This window comes from Symphalangus syndactylus, chromosome 5 (assembly GCF_028878055.3).
Source record: "Symphalangus syndactylus isolate Jambi chromosome 5, NHGRI_mSymSyn1-v2.1_pri, whole genome shotgun sequence".
NCBI classification, from domain to species: domain Eukaryota; kingdom Metazoa; phylum Chordata; class Mammalia; order Primates; family Hylobatidae; genus Symphalangus; species Symphalangus syndactylus.
The window spans coordinates 111,971,248-111,993,191 of record NC_072427.2 but is presented as its reverse complement, the minus strand read 5'-3'; the positions used below and the strand labels follow the sequence as shown (position 1 = coordinate 111,993,191).

Sequence of the window (21,944 nt, the reverse complement as noted above, 5' to 3'; positions counted from 1 at the left end):
TGTATTCTTCATTTTAATTAAATGCATGATTGATTGACTGAATGAATGCTGACTGTCTATTTGGTGCCATGGGCTAGAAATGTGATGAAATGGTCTTCCTATTGATCTTTCTTTGGTTTCTTGATGTTTGTCTCAAAAGAATTGACTTCCCAATACCTGGAATGCATGAGGGTGGAGAGAGACTGAAAAATGGAAAGAAAGAGGCATGAAATAAGGCTACAGGGGACTCGGGTTTTTCCTTCCTCTCTGATTGTCCAAATCCAATAGAAATATAAAGTGAGGCTGGGTGCGGTGGCTCATGCCTATAATCCCAGCACTTTGGGAGGCCAAGGCAGGTGGATCACCTGAGGTCAGGAGTTGAGACCAGCTTGGCCAACATGGTGAAACCCCGTCTCTACTAAAAATACAAAAAATTAGCCAGGCATTGTGGGACACACTTGTAATCCCAGCTACTCGGGAGGCTGAGGCAGGAGAATCGCTTGATCCTGGGAGACAGAGGTTGCAGTGAGCCGTGATCACACCACTGCACTCCAGCCTGGGCAATAGAGCAAGACTCTATCTTGGAAAAAAAAAAAAAGACATATAAAGTGATATAAAATATAAAATTTTAAACTATAGTAGCTACATTTGAAAAAGTCAAAAGAAACAGATAAAATTTATTTTTAACAACGTATCTTGTACAATCTATCTAAAATATTACCTTTACAATGTGAAATCAACGTAAAAAACATTACTGAGATATTTTACATTCTTTCAGGTATTTTTAGACTATTATCTTCAAAACCTGGCATGTATTCTTCACTAACAGCACATCTCAATTTTGATTAACCATATTTCTTTTTTTTTTTTTTTTGAGGAGTCTCGCTCTGTCACCCAGGCTGGAGTGCAGTGGCGCGATCTCGGCTCACTGCAAGCTCTGCCTCCCGGGTTCACGCCATTCTCCTGCCTCAGCCTCCCGAGTAGCTGGGACTACAGGCGCCCACTACCTCGCCCGGCTAATTTTTTTGTATTTTTAGTAGAGACGGGGTTTCACCGTGTTAGCCAGGATGGTCTCAATCGCCTGACCTCGTCATCCGCCTGCCTCGGCCTCCCAAAGTGCTGGGATTACAGGCGTGAGCCACCGCACCCAGCCGATTAACCATATTTCTTGAGTTCAGTAACCACAAATCACTAGTGGCTATCATATTGAATAACGTAGCCTAGATAAAGAAGCAAAAGTCAAGGAAAATCTAGATAGTTAATAAATTTCTTTAACATTTAGAGAAAGGAACTCTTACTTCATGGGGTAGGAGGAAACCTGAAAACCAGTTTTTTCTTTCTACTGATGGAGAAATGGGAATTGCCAACTCAAGATCCACTCCTTTCTCTTCCAGCCTCTCGGACGCGGGGAAATGAGATAGAGCTGGAGCTGAACCTCTCCTACTTCTCTCCAGCACGCCAGAATTAAATCTGCTCTGAGGAAAACAAAGGCAACTCTACAGTCCTCACATTAGTATCATGCCTTGCAGTTGATAAATGCTTTCATGTACAATATATCATTGGATATTTAATCATACTGTGAGGTGGTCAGTCGAAGTATTACTATCCTCACTTTATAGATGAATGATCTGGGCCTCAGGGAGATTAAATGACTTGCTCCAAAGTAGCACAGTTAGTATCTAAGTGTTTTGAAACTTAACCTAGTGTATGTCTCACTAAACCAGAGCTGCCTGGCAACAGGAAGTTAAAAAAGTATTTACAGAAGTATGAATTTTTTTCTTCTCTGGACACATTTCATCCACTCCACACCCCCCCTCCCCAAAAAAAAAGAAAAAAAAAAAACCACTGGTGATTATTTTGCAGAAATAACCTCTCGGCCAATTGAGCTTTTAACTGGGTTTGTGTATCTTTTTTAAGTTGGACCTCATTGTCCAGTGTAGCAATTTAGAACATCTAATTATTGACAGCAAGTCAGCATATTACAAACGCAGAGTTTTTGCATTGGCTCTGAAATGTGTTGCAATCGGCCGGGCGCGGTGGCTCACGCTTGTAATCCCAGCACTTTGGGAGGCCGAGGTGGGCGGATCACGAGGTCAGGAGATCGAGACCACGGTGAAACCCCGTCTCTACTAAAAATACAAAAAAATTAGCCGGGCGTGGTGGCGGGCGCCTGTAGTCCCAGCTACTTGGAGAGGCTGAGGCAGGAGAATGGCGTGAACCCGGGAGGCAGAGCTTGCAGTGAGCCGAGATTGCGCCACTGCACTCCAGCCTGGGCGACAGAGCAAGACTCCATCTCAAAAAAAAAAAAAAAAAAAGAAATGTGTTGCAATCATTTTTGTCTGGGAAAACAAACAAAAGTGGATAGGCAGCATGGTTGTTATATGAGATGCTGGCTGAGTCCCAGGCCCTAGGACATTGGCTTACCTACCAACAATACCTCCCTTTCAGGCGATGCCAACTGTTTTATGAGAAGATCACAGTTCTCTGGAAGTGAGCTTTTGTGTTTTGCTCTAATCAGCAGGATCCAACTTTACTACTGTCATGGAGGGAATTACAGTAATTCTATTAACTTTTGATGCAACCTTCTTCTGACACTCTGTGAAACAGACTGGAAAGACTCTAAAGGTGGAGAGAGCTCAATGCTTGAGAAAAGGAATTCTGTCTTTTGAAAGGTCTCTAGAACAAAGGATATGCAATATGTTTATCACTTCAACTTTAGAAACATAATAGGCTCTAGAAACACATTCTCATTGATCTGTTTCTACCGCTCCTGTTTTTTTTTCTGCTTCACCCAATTGTCTTCCTATTTTTATCTCTTTCGTTCCACTCTGGAGCCATGTTGCTCGGTCAGGCCACCATTCAAAATACATGATTTTTTCCCTCTTTCATGTTATACCTGTTTTCTTAATTCTTGGCTGTTACTTTTCTCAGTTAACCTTTGGCAAATCATAGTGAAATTAAATTTAGCTGGTTGTAGAGAGAAAGAGTCATTGTAGAAGTTGGGATGGTCTGGAAGTGAATTAAAAAGTATTTTGATAGCCCTCAGAATGTGGACACAAACAGTAAAAATCCAGCTGGGAGTCAGTGTATCCAGTTTATCTCATTTGCAGTAAATTGTTGGGCGTCTCCTTGTAGCTGCCACAATAATGCTAATGATGATGACTTCTTGCTTGAAGTGCTGAGTGTTGAATCCTTTGCCCCAGTTATGTGCCACATACTGATTTCCTTAGCAGTAGACAAATACTGGAAACACAAAAAGCAGAAGCCGTGTCCTACTAAGCCATTCCCTTTGTCTAGTTTATCACTCAGTTCTGTCTATTCTTTCCTTCCTGTGTCGGAAATGGGGAGTTCATAAATGATAATAACAAACTTGCAGAAAAATGTTAAGATAGAAACTTTTGTATCAGCTAGCATTTTTCTTAGAGGAGGTCAAAGTATAAAGAAATAAATTGATCAGCCTCTGTTCCTATCTCCCCCAAAAACTCCTTCTCTAGAAATCCTACTCTCAGAAACTAGTAATCAGGCATTATGAAAAAGTACTTAATGCACTGGGCCAATTCATGTAGCTTATTAGCTATCTTCCTTTAGACTGAAAAAAAAAAAATTAGCCAAATTATTTACTAGCAAATCCGGAAAGTAGGTGAAGTTCTTTAGCAGTTTAATGTTACTATAACAGTCTGATTCACAGGAGCACACACATCTATAAAATTCTCATCTGCACGAGCTGGCACACCCACATGAGAGAAATGTCATCCATGACAATGGGGCTATCAGGTCTTTTACAGCATACATTCTACTATAAATTTGTAGGGATCAAGGAAAAACTTCCCCTTTGCCGTCTGAAGGCTTACTGAAAAATCAACTGACAAAAGGCAGATTAATAGGCGAAATGGCCTACAGATGTGTCAGTGAGCATGAGGGAGAATCACAGAATGATTGTCCAATATCCCAGTGAGGTACAGATGGTTGTATGTACTTCTTAGGGGAAAGACAGATAGAAATGTGTAGATGATTTTTAGGGGATTTCAATGGGCCTGGAGAACATACAGTGGCCTGGGATAAAGTCTTTTGAGCCAGCAGAGCAGACAATGGTTTGTGACCAGTCTGTCCAGGCGTGTTGATAGAATTCAGTCTTTCTTCCCATGAGTTCAGTTAATAAAAACTCAGAGAAGGGGCCAGAAGTAATTGTTTTCTTCATTGTCAGGTCCAAAGTGTAGGAAAATAAGGAATTTCAGGGACAACTTCATCCTGCAAGGAGGATTAAGAGACAGGACAGGGAGGAGGCCCAAGAGACCTCAAGGCTTCTTCTTCAGTTCAGCATGTCAAAGTGCCATATTTTGGGGTATCTGTTTCTAAGCTCCAACACATTCAAAGTACCTCAAAAGAACCAGATGCTGCTAAGACAGTTCACAGGAAAGATTCTGTCCTCTTCTCTGTATCCTGTATTTAAAATTCAAGTGGTTTCTCTTTCTAGGCTACCCCATAACTTTGTTGGTTAAAGGATGTGCTACTCATTTAAAATGTCAAATTACAAAGCTGGAGAACTGGCCTACTTGATTCACATACTTTGCCTTTCTCAATCCCTATAATCTCAGCATCATACATTCTATCTTTTCAATGTGCATATTAAAAGGTATCTTAAAGACTATCTTACTTGGACTGAAACACAAGAGTATCTGCGGACACTGATTCAGCTTGCAAAATACATAGAAAAGTAGCAAGAAAAATGATGTAACATCCCACGTAGTTGGTATACTGGCCTAGTTTCAAGACTGAAAGCAGTCTGAAAGTGTCTGAAAAAAGTTGGAAAATGTGTGCGTGTGTGTGTGTGTGTGTATGTCTGTGTGTGTGTGTGTGTGTGCAGCCATGCCTAACAGCTCATGTTTAGCTTTCTTTTTTTTTCCTTTTCTTCTTTTTGATACAGAGTCTCATTCTGTCACCTAGGCTGGAGTACAGTGGTGCAATCACAGCTCACTGCAGCCTCTACCTCCTGGACTCAACCAATCCTCCTGCTTCAGCCTTCTGGGTAGTTGAGACTACAGGTACATGCCACCACAGTCCCCTAATCTTTTAATTTTTATTTTTAGTAGAGATGAGGTCTCACTATGTTGCCCAGGCTAGTCTTGAACTCCTGGCCTCAAGCAATCCTCTCACCTCAGCCTTCCAAAGTGCTGGGATTACAGGCATGAGCCTCCCAGCCCAGTCACGTTTGGCTTTTTCCTTGTTTTTTAAGCTTCAACTTTTATTTTAGATACGGAGGTACATGTGCAGGTTCACTACATGGGAATATTGCATGATGCTGAGGTTTGGGGTTCGAATTCCATCACCCAGGTAGTAAGCATACCACGAGATAGGTTTTTCAGCCCTGCCACTCCCCACCCTGCAATAGTCTGTAGTGTCTTTTCCCATATTTATGTCCATGTGTGATTAGCTTTTCCCATATTTATGTCCATATGTGAATAGCTAGGTCACTTCCCAGAATGTTATATACCCACACACATTGAGAAAGTTTTCGGCACTAGAATTGCCCTGGGTGATTGTGTTGGAACAGGTGCCAAAACAGTCATGCTCTTACCTGAAACACTGCTGGGGTTTGCAGGAAGGCACTGATCCACCCTTCCTACAGCTCGTTCATGCCAACAAATACAAGGAAAGCTGTAGCTTCCCGAGGGAGAGGGAGAGAAACTCTTGCCTCCTTTTAAATGAGTAGGCTAAGGGCCGGGCGCGGTGGCTCATGCCTGTAGTCCTAGCACTTTGGGAGGCCGAGGTGGGCGGATCACGAGGTCAGGAGATCCAGACCATCCTGGCTAACACGGTGAAAACCCATCTCTACTAAAAATACAAAAAATTCCGTCTCTACTAAAAATACAAAAAAATAGCCAGGCTTGGTGGCGGGCGCCTGTAGTCCCAGCTACTTGGGAGGCTGAGGCAGGAGAATGGCGTGAACCCGGGAGGCGGAGCTTGCAGTGAGCCAACATCGCGCCACTGCACTCCAGCCTGGGCGACAGAGTGAGACTCTGTCTCAAAAAGGAAAAAAGTTATGAACTAAGATGAAGGGAAAACGTAACACAAATATTTTTCAAGGAGTAGTAAGATATTAGAGCCCTAAAAGATCTGATGGGCACATTGTCTTGCTTGTTTCACCCTCATCATCATCATACAAGTTTATTTCATTTAAAAAACAGAAAACATAGAGAAGCATGGAAAGCATTCCAATCCCCCATAATTCTACCTCGTAAACATTCATACATTTATAGACTATGGTTCCATGGAACCTGATATATATGGAACCTGATAAAGGTGGATAAATTTTTCCTACCAAAATATCATAAATTGTATTTTGTTGTAGAAATTGTCTTTTTTACCTAACAACGAATCACTATGTCAGTAAATAAATATTTACCACGTCATTGGTTGTTTTTTTGGGTGCTGTTGTTGTTGTTGTTGTTGCTGTTGTTGTTGTTGTTGTTTTGAGACAGGATCTCTCTGTGACACTCAGACTGGAGTGCAGTGGCGTGATCTCAGTTCACTGCAACCCCCACCTCCTGGGCTCAAGCAATCCTCCCACCGCAGCCTCCTGAATAGCTGGGATCACAGGTGTGCCACCATGCTTGGCTAACTGTCTGTATTTTTGGTAGAGACAGGGTTTCACCATGTTGCCCAGGCTGGTCTTCAACTCCTGAGCTCAAGCAATTCTCCCACCTTGGCCTCCCAAAGTACTGTGATTACAGGCCTGAGCCACTAGGCCCGGCATACCACATCATTGTTAATGGGTACATAGCATTCTCTTAAGTGGTTGTATTATAAGTTATTTAACTAATACCCTACGATTGATTGCTTAGAGTTCTTTTCAACTTCTATAATTATAATTAATTCTGCAATAAACAGCCTTCCGTCCAGGTGCAGTGGCTCACGCCTGTAATCCCAACACTTTGGGAGGCTGAAGCGGGTGGATCACCTGAGGTCAGGAGTTCGAGACTAGCCTAGCCAACATGGTGAAACGCTGTCTCTACTAAAAACACAAAATTAGCTGGCTGTGGCAGCACACGCCTGTAATCCCAGCTACTCGGAAGGCTGAGGCAGGAAAATCGCATGAACCTGGGAGGCGGAGGTTGCAGTGAGCTGAGATGGGGCCATTGCACTCCAGCCTGGGTGACAGAGCAACACTCTCTCTCAAAAATAAATAAATAAAAATTAATTAATTAACAAACCCAGATTTCAAGTATCTCCTAATTTTAGGGACCAGGAGGGAACACCATAACCATATATAGCTGCCTTTGTGCTCATCCCTTACATTATGACCACCAGGATACGTGAACTCAGCCTGTCTTTGAAGCTCTTAAATAATCCTCTAACGTAAAAACCTTAGTGAACATGTAAACATAACTGGAGTTTTCACAGAGAAGGTGGAAAACAGGTTTTGCAAAACACATCTCACAGAAAAAAATCCCTCATAGACATGTCTGTTCTTACTCATTATCTGTTATATCTGGGACTGAGGTAGATGGTGGCTTGCAAACAAATCAGTTCTTCTCAACTTGCTTCCTCAAATCTGTCTTGTTGCTCAGCCAAACAAAGGGCCCTCCAGTTACCAGAAATTGCCCTCCTTAAAAGAAAATGTAGCAATCATCTAAACCTGTTTTAAACATGCCCTTTGAGAGATCACGCCCAGCTCCAGCAGTTTGTATTAGAGTATTTCTTCAGACCCTTTTCTGTTAAATCCTTCAAGAGTGTTAACTTTTCTTCACCTAGTTTCTGCCCATTTCTTGTCAATTTTCTTTCTGGTTTTTTTCTTATCTTTCTTACTGTTTTTTGTTTGTTTGGTTGGTTGATTTGGTTTTGGGTTTGGGTTTTTTCGAGACAGTCTTGTGCTATGTTGCCCAAGCTGGTCTCAAACTCCTGGGCTCAGGCAATCCTCCCACCTCAGCCTCCTGAGTAGCTGGGATTACAGATGTGTAGCATCATGCTCAGCTCTTTTTCTAATAATTTTTTCTTCTCTGGTTGCTACTGCAGTTGGTAACTTCACTATATTATCTAATCAACTCTTCTTTATATATAGAAAAACTATTGATTTAGATACTTTTTTGTGTGTGAAGTCAGCTACCTTACTGATTTATCTTATTGTTTCTTCTGTTTTAATTGATATATTATTGTTATCTGCAAACAATAATTGTGTCTCCTTCTTTCAAGTATTCATACCTCTTACTACTTTCTCACGTCTAATTACATTGAGTAATTACATTGAGTAGTGTCTCTAAATTAGAAATACTAGTAGTGATGATGGACTTCTTTGCCTTCCATTGCAAAATCTTTTAATGCTTCCATGAAAAACAATACTGGCTTTGACATATAGTTTAAACATATACACACATACACAATTTTAATTTCAAAGAGTTTACATTTATTCCTATTTAGTGATGGTTTAAGTTCCTTATCTGTGTATTTGCTTTGTTTGCTTTTATTTTTCAACTAGGAAGAAATATTGGATTTGTCAAAGTCCTCTGAGATACCAGTCTACTGACCCATATTAATTTTGAATTATCTTCTTTTTAAACACTTAACTAAATTTAGACATGTTTATGGGCTGTTCATTCTATTGTACTAATCTACAAGTCATTTCTAACACCAGTACAGTGCAGGTCTATTTACTGAACATGTTAACACATTATAATAGCTAGAAATATTAGTCCTTCTATTTTTTTTTTTTTTTTTTTTTTTTGGAGATGGAGTCTCACTCTGTTGCCCAGGCTGAAGTACAGTGGCATGATCTTGGCTCACTGCAAGCTCCACCTCCCAGGTTCACGCCATTCTCCTGCCTCAGCCTCCCAAGTAGCTGGGACTACAGGCCGGCCACCACGCCCGGCTAATTTTTGTATTCTTTTTTAGTAGAGACGGGGTTTCACCATGTTAGCCAGGATGGTCTGGATCTCCTGACCTCGTGATCCGCCCGCCTCGGCCTCCCAAAGTGCTGGGATTACAGGCATGAGCCACTGCGCCCTGCGTCCTTCTATTTTTTTAATCTTTAAGATTTTCTAGGTAGGGCATGGTGGCTCACACCTGTAATCCCAGCACTTTGGGAGGCCAAGGTGGAAGAATCGCTTGAGCTCAGGAGTTTGGGACCACCCTGGGCAACATAGCAAGACTGCATCTCATAAAAAATAAAAATAAAATAAAATAATAAAGTTAATTAATTTAAAACAGATTTTCTTGCTTCATGTGTCTTAATATCCTAACCATTATTATGTTACTATGATGTAGATAGGCAAAATTAATAAGATAGTTAGAAAAGAATACAAAATAATTTGGGGCACTTTTATTTAAAAATTAAAATACATCCAGTGCCATAAATTCCAGGAGAGGCAGAAACCAACATGAGCTTAATGAGTGATGAAAATTACCATAGATTTATTTTTTGTAGATACACAAGATGAGAGACAGAAAAAGAGAGAGAAATTACAGAGTGGCGGAGTAGGCAGACATCACGCAACATGATCAAGGGCCATTCATTTTGAGCTGAAATATACATGTGCAGAAGGCATCCTTGTACTTACAATCCCAGTGACTATGAAGAAAAATAATTTAGCCAAATAGTTCCTAGGACGGGAAAAATAAGGAATTACATTTTGAGATAAGAAGTTAAGCTCTAGTATAACAATGATATTGGGTCAAAGAAAAATGAAAACAAATTTTAGAAATCTTACAACATGAATAAAAGTTTCACCAAATCAGGGGTCTATTATAAGCATGTTTTGAGTTATTTTCTTTCCCAAAGACTTCATTTTTGTTTTAATTTATTTAAGTAGTATACACTTCTGAAAACATTTAATTAATGTCATACTGGTTCTTGTAAAAGATGAGGTGGAGCAATTCCATTAAGCTATAGGGAGGTGAGGAGAGAGTATCTGGTAAATGAATTTCAAATAAGCTCCTTTGCAATATGCCCCTCCCATAACCTCTGTATCCTTGTCATCCCAAACTGCCCACATTCCGTTGAACTCCTTGCACTTCTCAGAGGACATCTTCCCTGTCAACCCATGATATCAGTTGGCTAGGGGAGGTCCCCAGATACTGGTGGGACCTTGACCCCTGCTAGTGTCCAGGCACTTGACACCATCATAGAAGGAATCCAAAGACGAGTTAGAAAACAGTGACTGTATGAAGATTTACTGCAAAGTGAATCTCCACAGAAGTGCAGTTCAGGCCTACTCAAGATAGAGCCACTCCCAGCGGGGCTTGGGGCTGCTATCTTTATGAGTTTCTTTAGCCAAAGGGTGAAATATTCATGAAGATTTCTGGAAAAAAGGTGAAGATTTCTTGGAACTGTGGTGCCACCCATTTTCACACCAAATATGGGTGTTCCCAGAAGTGTCATGTCATTGGTGGGTATGTAATTTAGTGTGTTAATGAATGTACAGTGAAGTCCTCATGAGACCTAGGTCAAATCCAGCACCATGATGGGTCCAGTCAGCCTCAGCCAGCTTGGCCTACACCCTGGTTTGCAAAGTATCAGCCCCTAGCTTATGCAGCTATTTCAACAGTTTCCTTTTTGCTAGTCATGTGAAACTGCTGCCTAGAATTTTCTATTCTCCTACAACCACCCTGCATTATTCCTGTCTCACTACCCTTCAACTTCCACCCCCTTTTCCTCTAGATACTTGTACAGTACTCAGTTTCAGACATAGGAGTGTGGAAATCGTCCCCTGCATCGCAGTCTGAGACAGGTAGTTCTTCTTTTTCAGCCATCGCATCTCATGCACACCTCTCTGAATCACTGGTTTTCTTGACTATCTCCCTCAGCAGAGACACCATGGAAGGCATCTTAATTGTACATTCAGCATTTAGCATATAAGATGTTATGAAAAAAACATAAGCTTTTTTTTTAACATCTTAAGAAATGTGGGGACAAGCTCCGCTCTCTACTGTATTTATTTTTCTTAATACCCTTGTGGTTAAAATGTCACATAACGATGTCACATAATCTCACTAATATCATATGTTATGGGTATGATATTAATAGTCATATTCAAACTGTTAATGAATCTCATCAAGAAAGCCCATCTCCTTTAGTGTCTATAAAAATTATAGAGGAAAAACACTGCAAGTCAGTAAGTATAATATTAAGGGGCCAGGCGTGGTGGCTCACGCCTATAATCCCAGCACTTTGGAAGGCCGAGGCCAGCGGATCATGTGAAGTCAAGAGTTCGAGACCAGCCTAACATGCTGAAACCCCATCTCTATTAAAAATACAAAAATCAGCTGGGCGTAGTGGCGGGCGCCTGTAATCCCAGCTACTCGGGAGGCTGAGGAGGAGAATCGCTTGAACCCGGGAGGCGGAGGTTGCAGAGGTTGCAGTGAGCCGAGATCGCACCATTGCACTCCAGCCCGTGCGACAGAGCAAGAATATGTCAAAAAAAGAAAAAAAAAAAAAAGAATAAGGGAATCGACCAGGCTCAGTGACTCATGACTGACATCCCAATACTTTGGGAGGCTGAGGCAGGAGGATCACTTGAGCCCAGAAGTTTGATCCCAGTCTGGGCAACACAGGGAGACCCCCGTCTGTGCAAAAATTTTTTTAAAAAGAGAATAAGGGAATCATAAAGTTGGAAAGGTATATGAAAATCATTCATCCTGTGGTTCCTAACTCTGGCTGAGCTTTTAATAAAGTGCCAACAACGCCCAGTTCTTATGCTAAGAAAATTTGATTAAGCTTGTCTTATGTGGTGAAGGAGTAGCTGTGTATGTGCGTGTGTGTGCGTGTGTGCATGTGTGTAGAGACAGGGGCTCACTATGTTGCTCAGGCTAGTGTCGAACTCCTGAGCTCAAGCAATCCACCTGCCTCAGCCTCCCACAGTGCTGGGATTACAGGCATAAGCCAGCAGGCCCGGCTAAGTGGTATTTTTTTAAAGTTCCCCAAATACTTCTAATATGCACCCAGAATTAAGGACACCCCATCTAATCCTACTCCATGTTGCCTTATCATTTTCCTGATGAGGCAACATGACAGGTGACGTCACTTAGGAGAGTGAGTAAGGGACACACTAAAAATAACTAAAGTTACTCAACGTAAAATGGTCTCTTTCCATCAGATCGTAGACTCATTATGGAAGGAACGATCAGAAAATCAAGAGATTGGGAAGAATTGGCTTGTTTAGATGACCAGTACGGGTGAGATTAACTAGACTGAAAGTAAAGCAACCACAAGCTGTATGTGGTGGCACTTCAAATAGGAGTAGTGGGAACTAACATGAAAAGAAAAAAATGATTACAGTTGGCAGGCAAAGGAGGGATCTGTGCAGGAAATAACTTGGCTGAATAAATAGAATGAGCTAAGACTAGATTATCCAAACACGAGATTCATTTCTAAATCAGACAGAGCTGAACTTAACAACAACCCTATCTAGCTGTAGTTTCCTCTCTGTGTAAATTTTACACTGCTAGCGAGCATGGATTTACAGTTCTCTGCAAATCTTACACCTGAAAACGAGAATATAGACGGCTCCCCAATTTGGAGGAACTAAGAATGGAAATTACACTGTTGCATAAGGTCAAATTTTTCTCAGGTTTATCTTACCCATTTAGAATATTAAAAAAATAAATTGGGGATGGCAATGAGGGAGATCAATGCAGGAGGTCAACTAATATTTATTGGCAGAAGAGCAAGGGAAAAAATGTGGTGGTGTTTTGTTTTCCATCAACAGCTCCAATCTCTTCATCCTCCCTCCAAGCCAACTTTATTCCCAGATGGTCTTTAAATTCTAAGATTCTTTATTTCTAAAGAAATACAGTCTTTCCAGGAGCAGTAGCTCATGCCTGTAGGAAGGTTGCTTGAGGCCAGGAGTTTGAGACCAGCCTAGGCAACATGGTGAGACTCAAATCTTTTTTTTCTGAGACAGAGTCTCCCTCTGTCACCCATGCTGGAGTGCAGGGGTGCGATCACAGCTGACTATAACCTCCATCTCCTAGGTTCAAGCGATTCTCCTGCCTCAGCCTCCCGAGTAGCTAGGATTACAGGTGTATGCCACCACACATAGCCGGGTTCAAGCGATTCTCCTGCTTCAGCCTCCTGAGTAGCTAGGATTACAGGCGTATGCCACCACACCTGGCTAATTTTTGTATTTTTAGTAGAGACGGGGTTTCACCATGTTGGCGAGGCTGGTCTGGAACTCCTGACCTTAGGTGATCTGCCCGCCTCGGCCTCTGAAAGTGCTGGGATTACAGGCATGAGCCACCACTCCCGACCAAGACTGAAATCTAAAAAATTAAAAATAAATAAATAAATAAATAAAAATGTTACAGCTCAGCTCTTCTAGAATTTGTCTAGCAGGTTTCTTAGTATTCACCAGGACACCCCCCTACCCCCACCACCCCACCAAAAAATGTTTTATCCAGGATAAAATTGCTTGCCTTATTATTTTCTTAATTTCATGCTGTAATCATTTATACAGTTTCCCAACTTTTTTAGCATTAATCTTTCAAAATATAATTATCTTATCTCAGTTTGTGATCCTGATCATATGTCAAGCAATATAATTTTGTGACTCATGCTTTCGGAATATTTTGTCTTAGCTTCCTGATTTCTATACACACATATACAAAGAAATCTCCATTTTTCTCTTCTTTATTCTTCTTTTATTTGTTTATTTATGTATTTTTGAAGATGGGGTCTCATTCTGTTGCCCAGACTGGATGTGGCTGGAATGGTGTGAGACTTAGAAATTACTGTAGACGTTGTTCATCCAAGTTCTCGTAATGAAAATTGTGAGACATTCAAATCACTCTTTGTTATGTTATGAACCATGTGCTTCACAAACTCAGATCTCAAAGCTGTATAGCAATCCTACTGTAGATTCAATCTAAATGTCAGCCCACGCAAATACAGACTACTGGATATAGAAATATTCCCACCCAAATATTACTTCCCAATAATCATAATAGTAAGCCCATACAAAAATAAAGCATCAAAGACTTTTTAGCTGCCTATCTACCATCCACTCTCTTTTCTATAGTTTTTCAAAAGTCTAATGGTTCCAACTTCAAAGTAAATCTGACTCAGCATTCGTCAGGGAAACTAACTCCCAATACTCCTTGACCCTTGCACCGTAATTCATAATGCTTCCATTTTTTTCCTAAAAGAATCATCAATGGCTCTTAAATTTTTTTTTTTTTTTTCACATATCCATCCACAAATGTCCCTCTTTCATTCTCCCCACGGGTACAGTGATATCTAATAATGAGTTACAAATTTTTTTTGTTTCCCCTTTAATAAATTTAATACTGGTGTGGCTCTGAATAATTACTAAACAGCCAATTTTACGTCTTTAAAGTAAGTGTATCCAGGCCAGGTGCGGTGGCTCACGCCTGTAATCCCAGCACTTTGGGAGGCCAAGGCGGGCGGATCACGAGGTCAGGAGATCGTAGACCATCCTGGCTAACACAGTGAAACCCCGTCTCTACTAAAAATACAAAAAATTAGCTGGGCGTGGTGGCGGGCACCTGTAGTCCCAGCTACTCGGGAGGCTGAGGCAGGAGAATGGTGTGAACCCGGGAGGCAGAGCTTGCAGTGAGCCAAGATTGCGCCACTGCACTCCAGCCTGGGCGACACAGCGAGACCCCGTCTCAAAAAAAAAAAAAAAAATTGCGTCCATCTCTTCCTTACCTGAACTGTTGTGAAGACTAGGGATAAAGTAAGTAAAGAGCCCGGATCTATCTGAAACACTCTTATCAATTGTTAGCTGTTATTTTTACTGTTTTCCACCTATATTCTTTTATATGTTTAGTGTCTTACAGGAGGAGGTTAAAAAGTGCAGGGGTGCGAGCAATAGGGGACAGGGAGAATATAATAAAGGATTAACTAATAAATAGAAGATAGGAAAGGGTACTCCAAAAACAAGTGTCCCTTCCAGAACTTGCTTCCTAGTAAAGCAAGGTCCTCAGGCCATCTTCTCTGAACCTTGATTCCACTGTATTTTCAGTGTGCGAACAGAGATTTAAATCAGTCCATTTTAGCTGTCAAACTCATACCATTTGAGAAGACTCATAACCCCAGAGAGAGCTCTTACGAAGGAGGGATTAACATGGCAAACACTTGCGCAAACTGCAGATGGCTAAGCTGAGACATGTTTTGGGGAAGTCTCTCTCCTGACTGGGGAGGAAATGCTATATGGGAGGAAAACTATAGTCTTTTGTGATACAGCATGGTCAATTAGTCAGTAGGTCACAAAGCCTGTTCTACAAATCATTCAATTTAAGAAGCATTCGGGACCCCTTGAAAGTTTTTTTTTGTTTTTGAGACGAAGTTTCGCTCATCGTTGCCGAGGCTGGAGTTAAAACGGTGCGGTCTTGGCTCACGGCAACCTCCCGAGCCCGGTCCAAAACGCAATCTTGTATTGCATGGGCCGGGAATCGAACCCGGGCCTCCCGCGTGGCAGGCGAGAATTCTACCACTGAACCACCCATGCACCGACGAAAAAGTTGAGGAAAAGCAGTAACATGATCGGAACCGACTAGAAGATGCTTTGTCGCTAGAAAGAGAATAGATAATGGAGAAGGAAGATGATCATATTTTAGTCACTTGGCTGGGCATGGTGGCTCATGCCTGTAATCTCAGCACTTAGGGAGGCCGAGTAGGGAGGATTGCTTGAGCCCAGGAGTTCGAGACCAGCCTGGGCAAAACAGGGAGACTCTTGTCTCTAAAAAAAACTAAAAAAAAAGAAAATGAGCCGGGCATGGTGGCACGTGCCTGTAGTCCCAGCTACTCAGGAGCCTGAGGAGGGAGGATTGCTTGAGCCTGGGAGGTCAAGGCTGCAGCGAGCTGTGGTCATGCCACTTGCACTCCAGCCTAGGTGACAGAGTGAGACCCTGCCTCAACAACAACAAAAAAGTTGGTCACTTGAAGTACTGCTACTTATCGATTCATGGTACAATTAAATGATGCCTCTCCAGATTGTTTGGGGGAATTGGGGGGTTTTTCGAGAATAAAGTGCTCCAGATAGCCGTGTGAGTACCTCTTGAATAAACACCAATTTTTTAAAAAATTGAATTCATTTATATAAAAATATAAATTGCATTAAATGCTATTTATATTGAATGTTTTCCTGCCTTCTTAAGTAGAATGCACTGAATAATACCTTACCGAGGACTCAGCACCGTGATGGCCATTGCTGATTACTGCAGTGAACTGTGATTCAGTGATGCGGGACACACCGTCAAGGAAGTGAATGCAATGAGAGCTCCACATACACGAAGTTCAGAAAAAAACAAAGCACAGGAGGCTGTTTGCTTTCTAACTACTCGTTTCACCCCTGGACTCCGGTGTACTCTCCAGCATGCCCCACTTCAGGAAGAATATTGGCAAAGTGGAGTATTCTGGCTAAGAAAAGAAGCTATGATGGTAAACGCTATTGAAACAAGGTTCAGCCAGCAAAATGTCTGAAAGCGTTAGAGAAGCTTAACTTAGAGAAAACTTATATATAAATATTTAAATGTTGGTAGTATTGTCTTGTGACGATGCCTTGGATAGAAACCTGTAAATATCAACCTGGTCTCTACTAAAACTACAAAAATTAGCCAGGCGTGGTGGTGCAAGCCGGTGGTCCCAGCTATTCAGGCGGCTGAGGCAGGAGAATCGCTGGAACCTGGGAGGCGGAGGCTGCAGTGAGCCGAGATCACGCCATTGCACTCCAGCCTGGACAACAGAGCGAGACTCTGTCTCAAAAAAAAAAAAAAAAAAAAGAAGAAAAAAGAAAGAGAGAAGGGGGGCGGAGAGAGAGAGAGAGAGGAAGAAAGAAAACTGTAAATATCTAATAGAATACTAATTGGTAAAAATCATTACAGAAAAGCAGATTTTGGGCCGGGCGCGGTTGCTCACGCCTGTAATCCCAACGCTTTGGGAGGCTGAGGCTGGCGGATCACCTGAGGTTGGGAGTTGGAGACCACCCTGACCGACATAGAGAAACCCCGTCTCTACTAAAAACACAAAATTAGTCGGGTATGGTGGCACATGCTTGTAATCCCAGCTACTCGGGAGGCGGAGGCACGAGAATCGCTTGAACCCAGGAGGCAGAGGTTGCAGTGAGCCGGAGATCGCGCCACAGCACTCCAGCCTGGGCAACAAGAACGAAACTCCGTCTCAAAAAAAAAAAAAAAAAAAGAAAAGCGGTTTTTGATTCAACATGAAAGAAACTCCTCTTTATAATTCATTTTTATTCATAATTTATGTGCAAGATCTTACTTAGTTTCGCAGGTAATGGAATAATGAGCGAATAAAAGTCCCAAACTCAAAAAAGACATTAACCTAGGGTAGCCAAGGTGGGTGGATCATGAAGTCAGGAGTTCAAGATCAGCCAGGCCAACATGGTGAAACCCCGTCTCTACTAAAAATACAAAAATTAGCTGGGCGTGGTGGCTCACACCTGTAATCCCAGCACTTTGGGAGGCCGAGGCGGGCAGATCACGAGGTCGGGAGATCCAGACCATCCTGGCTAACACGGTGAAACCCTGTCTCTACTAAAAGTACAAAAAGTTAGCTGGGCATGGTGGCAGGCACCTGTAGTCCCAGCTACTCGGGAGGCTGAGGCAGGAGAATGGCGTGAAACCGGGAGGCAGAGCTTGCAGTGAGCTGAGATCGTGCCACTGCACTCCAGCCCGGGCAACAGAGCGAGACTCCACCTCAAAAAATATATAAATAAATAAAATAAAATAAAATACAAACACAAAAATTAGCCGGGTGTGGTGGCACGCTCCTGTAATCCCACGTACTCAGGAGGCTGAGGCAAGAGAATTGCTTGAACTCGGGAGGTTGAGGTTGCAGTGAGAAGAGATCTGCCACTGTACTCCAGCTTGGGCGACAGAGCAAGAAGCTGTCTCAGAGGGTGGAGGTGGGGGATGGGGAAAGAGCTACCTGGGACTGCATACTTTATAAAGAAAATAGGTTTAACTGACTCACAGTTCTGCATGTCTGGGGAGATCTCAGGAAACCTTCAATCATGGTGGAAGGTGAAGGAGAAGCAAGCACCTTCCTCATAAGGTGGCAGGAGAGACAAAGGATGAGAAGCGCCACACTTTTAAACCATCAGATCTCATGAGAACTCACTATCACAAGAACAGCATGGGGGAATCCACCCCCATGATCCAATCACCTCCCACCAGGTCCCGCCCTCAACATGTGGGGATTACAGTTAGAGATGAGATTTGAGTGGGGACACAAAGCCAAACCATATCATCCTGTCTTAAAAATGAAAAAAGTAATAGTCACCTGTTTTATTCAAAGTCCACCAACTTGAATGTCAATTTCATGCAAAAACACGCTCTCAGAAACATCCAGAATCATGTTTGATCATATATCTGGGTACTATGACCCAGCTAAGTTAAAGAAAATAAAATTAGCCCAGTGCAGTAGCTCACGCCTGTAATCCCAGCATTTTGGGAGGCTGAGGCGGGTAGATCGCTTGAGCCCAGGAGTTCAAGACCAGCTTGGACAACATGGAGAAACTCCGTTTCTACAAAGAGAGAAAAAATTAGCAGGGCATGGTGGCACACACCTGTAGTCCCTGCTATTAGGGAGGCTGAGATGAAAGGATTGCTTGAGCCTGGGATATTGAGGCTACAGGGTGCTGTGATTGTGCTACTGCACTCCAGCCTGGGCAATTGAGTGAGAGCCTGTCTCAAAAAAAAAAAAAGAAAAAGAAAAAGAAAAATCCATTCCAAATAAGGACTGCTGATAAAAAAAAAAAAAAAAAAAAAGAAAATTTATCACACATAAAATTAATCATCACAGATTCCTTGCCAACACATCAGCAGAACTGTCTGACCACCCAAAAAGAGAACTGTTGATGTGAACTCTGTGCTAACCAGGAACCTGGACTGGACAACCTCTCTATGCATGTGGGGTTCTGAGTCTGGATAGAGATGCCATCTGAGAATGGTGACATATGTCTTTCTCTTTCTTCCTAACCATGGCTACAGACTAGTCTATTTTTGTGGTTTATCTGCCTACTGTTTAGAAGTATTCTGTCTTCTTGGGGCTGTCAGGCACTCAACTGACACTTCTTGATACTATTGCTCTGTCTGCCTTGAGCAGCTAATGATGGATGTGAAAACCCTTTTATAATTGTTCATGCCAAGGAAATGTGCAGCCACATGCTCCTGTGGTCTCCTGTGGGCTAAATAAACCTGATAACCAGGCTTATTATCATTATGTCTAAAATTAAAGTAAACAAGTAATGAGTGAGGGCTTGAGTGGTTTATTGTGGTTGAAAAGTACTGACTGACTTAATGTGTAAATCTTATAACACGTATTTATATGGGTAAAGATTTGGGGGATTATTCTAGTTTCCCATCTGGGTTCCAGATATGTGAGACTGCTGGGTGGGAGAATGTTATAGATTGTAGGTCTGTTGTCTTAAGGCAGGTAGCTGTCATTTCTGCCTAAATAATCTGTAAGGCAAGAAACCAAATATATAAATTAATACCATAAATAAGCAAACAAATAATTCTCTAATCTCAATCAATACTTCCCTACTTATGAACTGAAGATTTAATACAGTCTCTTTGTTTGCTGCTTGGCATGAGGTTCCTTTACCTTTAAAATTAGGTTTGTGTTCATGAAACAAGGTTAGAAATTTAGAGAAGGGAAGAAATCTACTATTTAAAAATATATGACTATTTATTTTTAGCCACCGCTTTTTAGCACCTAGGTATTAAAATACATAATAATTAGGAGGTAAGTGTATCCCATAATCTGTCATCATTCGCTCACTTCAAGAGGCCCATCATTAACCTTTCCATTAATTCTACGTCTTTTAGATCTTCCTAAATCAACACCTACTCTAAATGACTCCTCAAATTAAACCCTAATTTTGCATCTGCACTTTCTCCGTTCTAGCCTGAAAAGCCTACAATCTTTTCTGTCTAGTCCCCATTTCTGCCTCACTCCAGAATCTGGCTTGAAGCCCTGGACTTTCTCAAACTCGATTGCTGGCAAGCAAGTCCTCCATCAAACAGATCCCTCACATGTCTGTGCATTAAAAATAGCTAATATGACTCACTGGCACTTCTTACTTACTCAAACTAAAGGACAGCATCTGTGCTTCAGGGATAGGAGAGTGAAGAGAGCAGAATGTGAAGAGGGAAACTACCAACATTCAAAAATCATTTTCTGGACTTGACACTGATGTTAGCTTTGTCCCTGGTATTTCTTTTTTTTTTTTTTTTTTTTTTTTGAGACGGAGTCTCGCTCTTTCACCCAGGCTGGAGTGCAGTGGCGCAATCTCGGCTCACTGCAGGCTCCGCCCCCCGGGGTTCACGCCATTCTCCTGCCTCAGCCTCCCGCGTAGCTGGGACCACAGGCGCCCGCCACCACGCCCGGCTAATTTTTTGTATTTTTAGTAGAGACGGGGTTTCACTGTGTTAGCCAGGATGGTCTCGATCTCCTGACCTCGTGATCCGCCCGCCTCGGCCTCCCAAAGTGCTGGGATTACAGGCGTGAGCCACCGCGCCCGGCCTGTCCCTGGTATTTCTATCAGGAAACATATCTGCAAGTGATTGTATGTAGAATTATTCTTTCTTAGCTGATCTATCTGGGGAGGCACATTTTCAAGGATGTCTGATATGGTGAATACAGCATTGCCATGCTTATTCATGGGTCCCACTGTTTAGACTAATATTATAACAAAGGTCCTGGTTTCAAAAATGGCTTTTGTCAAACTTTTGTCTGCCTTTGTGTCCAGAGATGGACCTTTGAATTCATTCATTCCTTCATTCAAGAAATCATTATTAGCTGGGCGCGGTGACTCATGCTTGTAATCCCAGCACTTTGGGAGGCCAAGGGGGAAGATCGCTCAAGCGTAGGAGTTTGAGACCAGCCTGGGCAACACAGGGAGACTCTGTCTCTACAAATTAAAAAAAAAAAAAAAACTTATACTGAGGTAGGAGGATCACTTGGGCCCGGAATGTCAAGGCTACAGTGAGCCATGATCGTGTTACTGTACTCCAGCCTGGGTGACAGAGCAAGATCCTATCTCAAAAAGAAATTATTATTGAATGCCTTCTAGGGCTGCCATGTTCTCCAACTCTTAAGGGCACCATTCTCAGTATAGTCTCTGGAGTTGAGCTCTAGCCGGGGCATTCCCTTCCGGGGTATATTTACTGAGGGACATAGAAGGGTATGTATGACATAGTCACCTATCCATAGCCCTCCAGGAGGGATTAAGAAACATTTTTCCATTTTCAAGTAGATTATTGTATGTTAATTTGTTTGTGTTTGTGTGTTTGTTTTGAGATGGAGTCTCGCTCTGTCACCCAGGCTGGAGTGCAGTGGCATGACCTTGGCTTACTGCAACCTCCACCTCCCAGGTTCAATCAATTCTCCTGCCTCAGCCTCCCGAGTAGCTGGGATTGCAGGCACACGCCACCATGCCCAGCTAATTTTTTTTGTATTTTTAGTAGAGACAGGGTTTCACCATGTTGGCCAGGCTGGTCTTGAACTCTTGACTCAGGTGATCTGCCAGCCTCAGCCTCCCAAAGTGCTGGAATTACAAACATGAGCCACCGCGCCCAGCCAGATTACTGGTCATTTGTTACTCATTCATACCCACTGGTTATTCATTAAAAATAGCCCAGGTTTATGTTTTTATTGGCCTTGTCTAGTGGCTTCCTCCATGTCCAGAGACTCTCTCTGTCCCTGATATGAAAGCACACTTAGTAATCAAACATAAGCACAGTACAGGCAGAGATTCGAAACCAACTATGAACTAGGCAATACAAATAATGACTTTCATATAAGGTTTCTGTCTTGTAAATGTTGATAATGCTTATCAACTAAAGGAATAAAGTCCAGCCCTGCACCCAACACAGCTGACAATATGATCTTTGTAATCCACAAAATGTCAAGTATAATTATCCTGACCATTCCTTCACTTAAAAAAAGAAAATCAAACTGGCCGGGCGCGGTGGCTCACGCCTGTAGT

General features: G+C 42.2%; 1 long non-coding RNA gene and 2 other non-coding genes across 3 annotated transcripts in view; 1 reads left to right on the top strand and 2 right to left on the bottom strand.

Moving 5' to 3' along the window:
• The window catches only part of LOC129482852 (uncharacterized), a 30,372-nt gene that overhangs the window by 3,423 nt on the left and 5,005 nt on the right, over positions 1-21,944 (bottom strand). Inside the window, exon 2 of the long non-coding RNA XR_008657833.2 lies at positions 15,272-15,500. This is a non-coding gene — a long non-coding RNA (uncharacterized lncRNA). The remainder of the gene's footprint in view (positions 1-15,271; positions 15,501-21,944) is intronic.
• Positions 13,271-13,331, top strand: LOC129483653 (U7 small nuclear RNA). The gene has a single exon (XR_008658160.1). It is a non-coding gene; the product is annotated as a U7 small nuclear RNA (small nuclear RNA).
• TRNAG-GCC (transfer RNA glycine (anticodon GCC)) lies at positions 15,367-15,437 on the bottom strand. Its single transcript has one exon. It is a non-coding gene; the product is annotated as a tRNA-Gly (tRNA).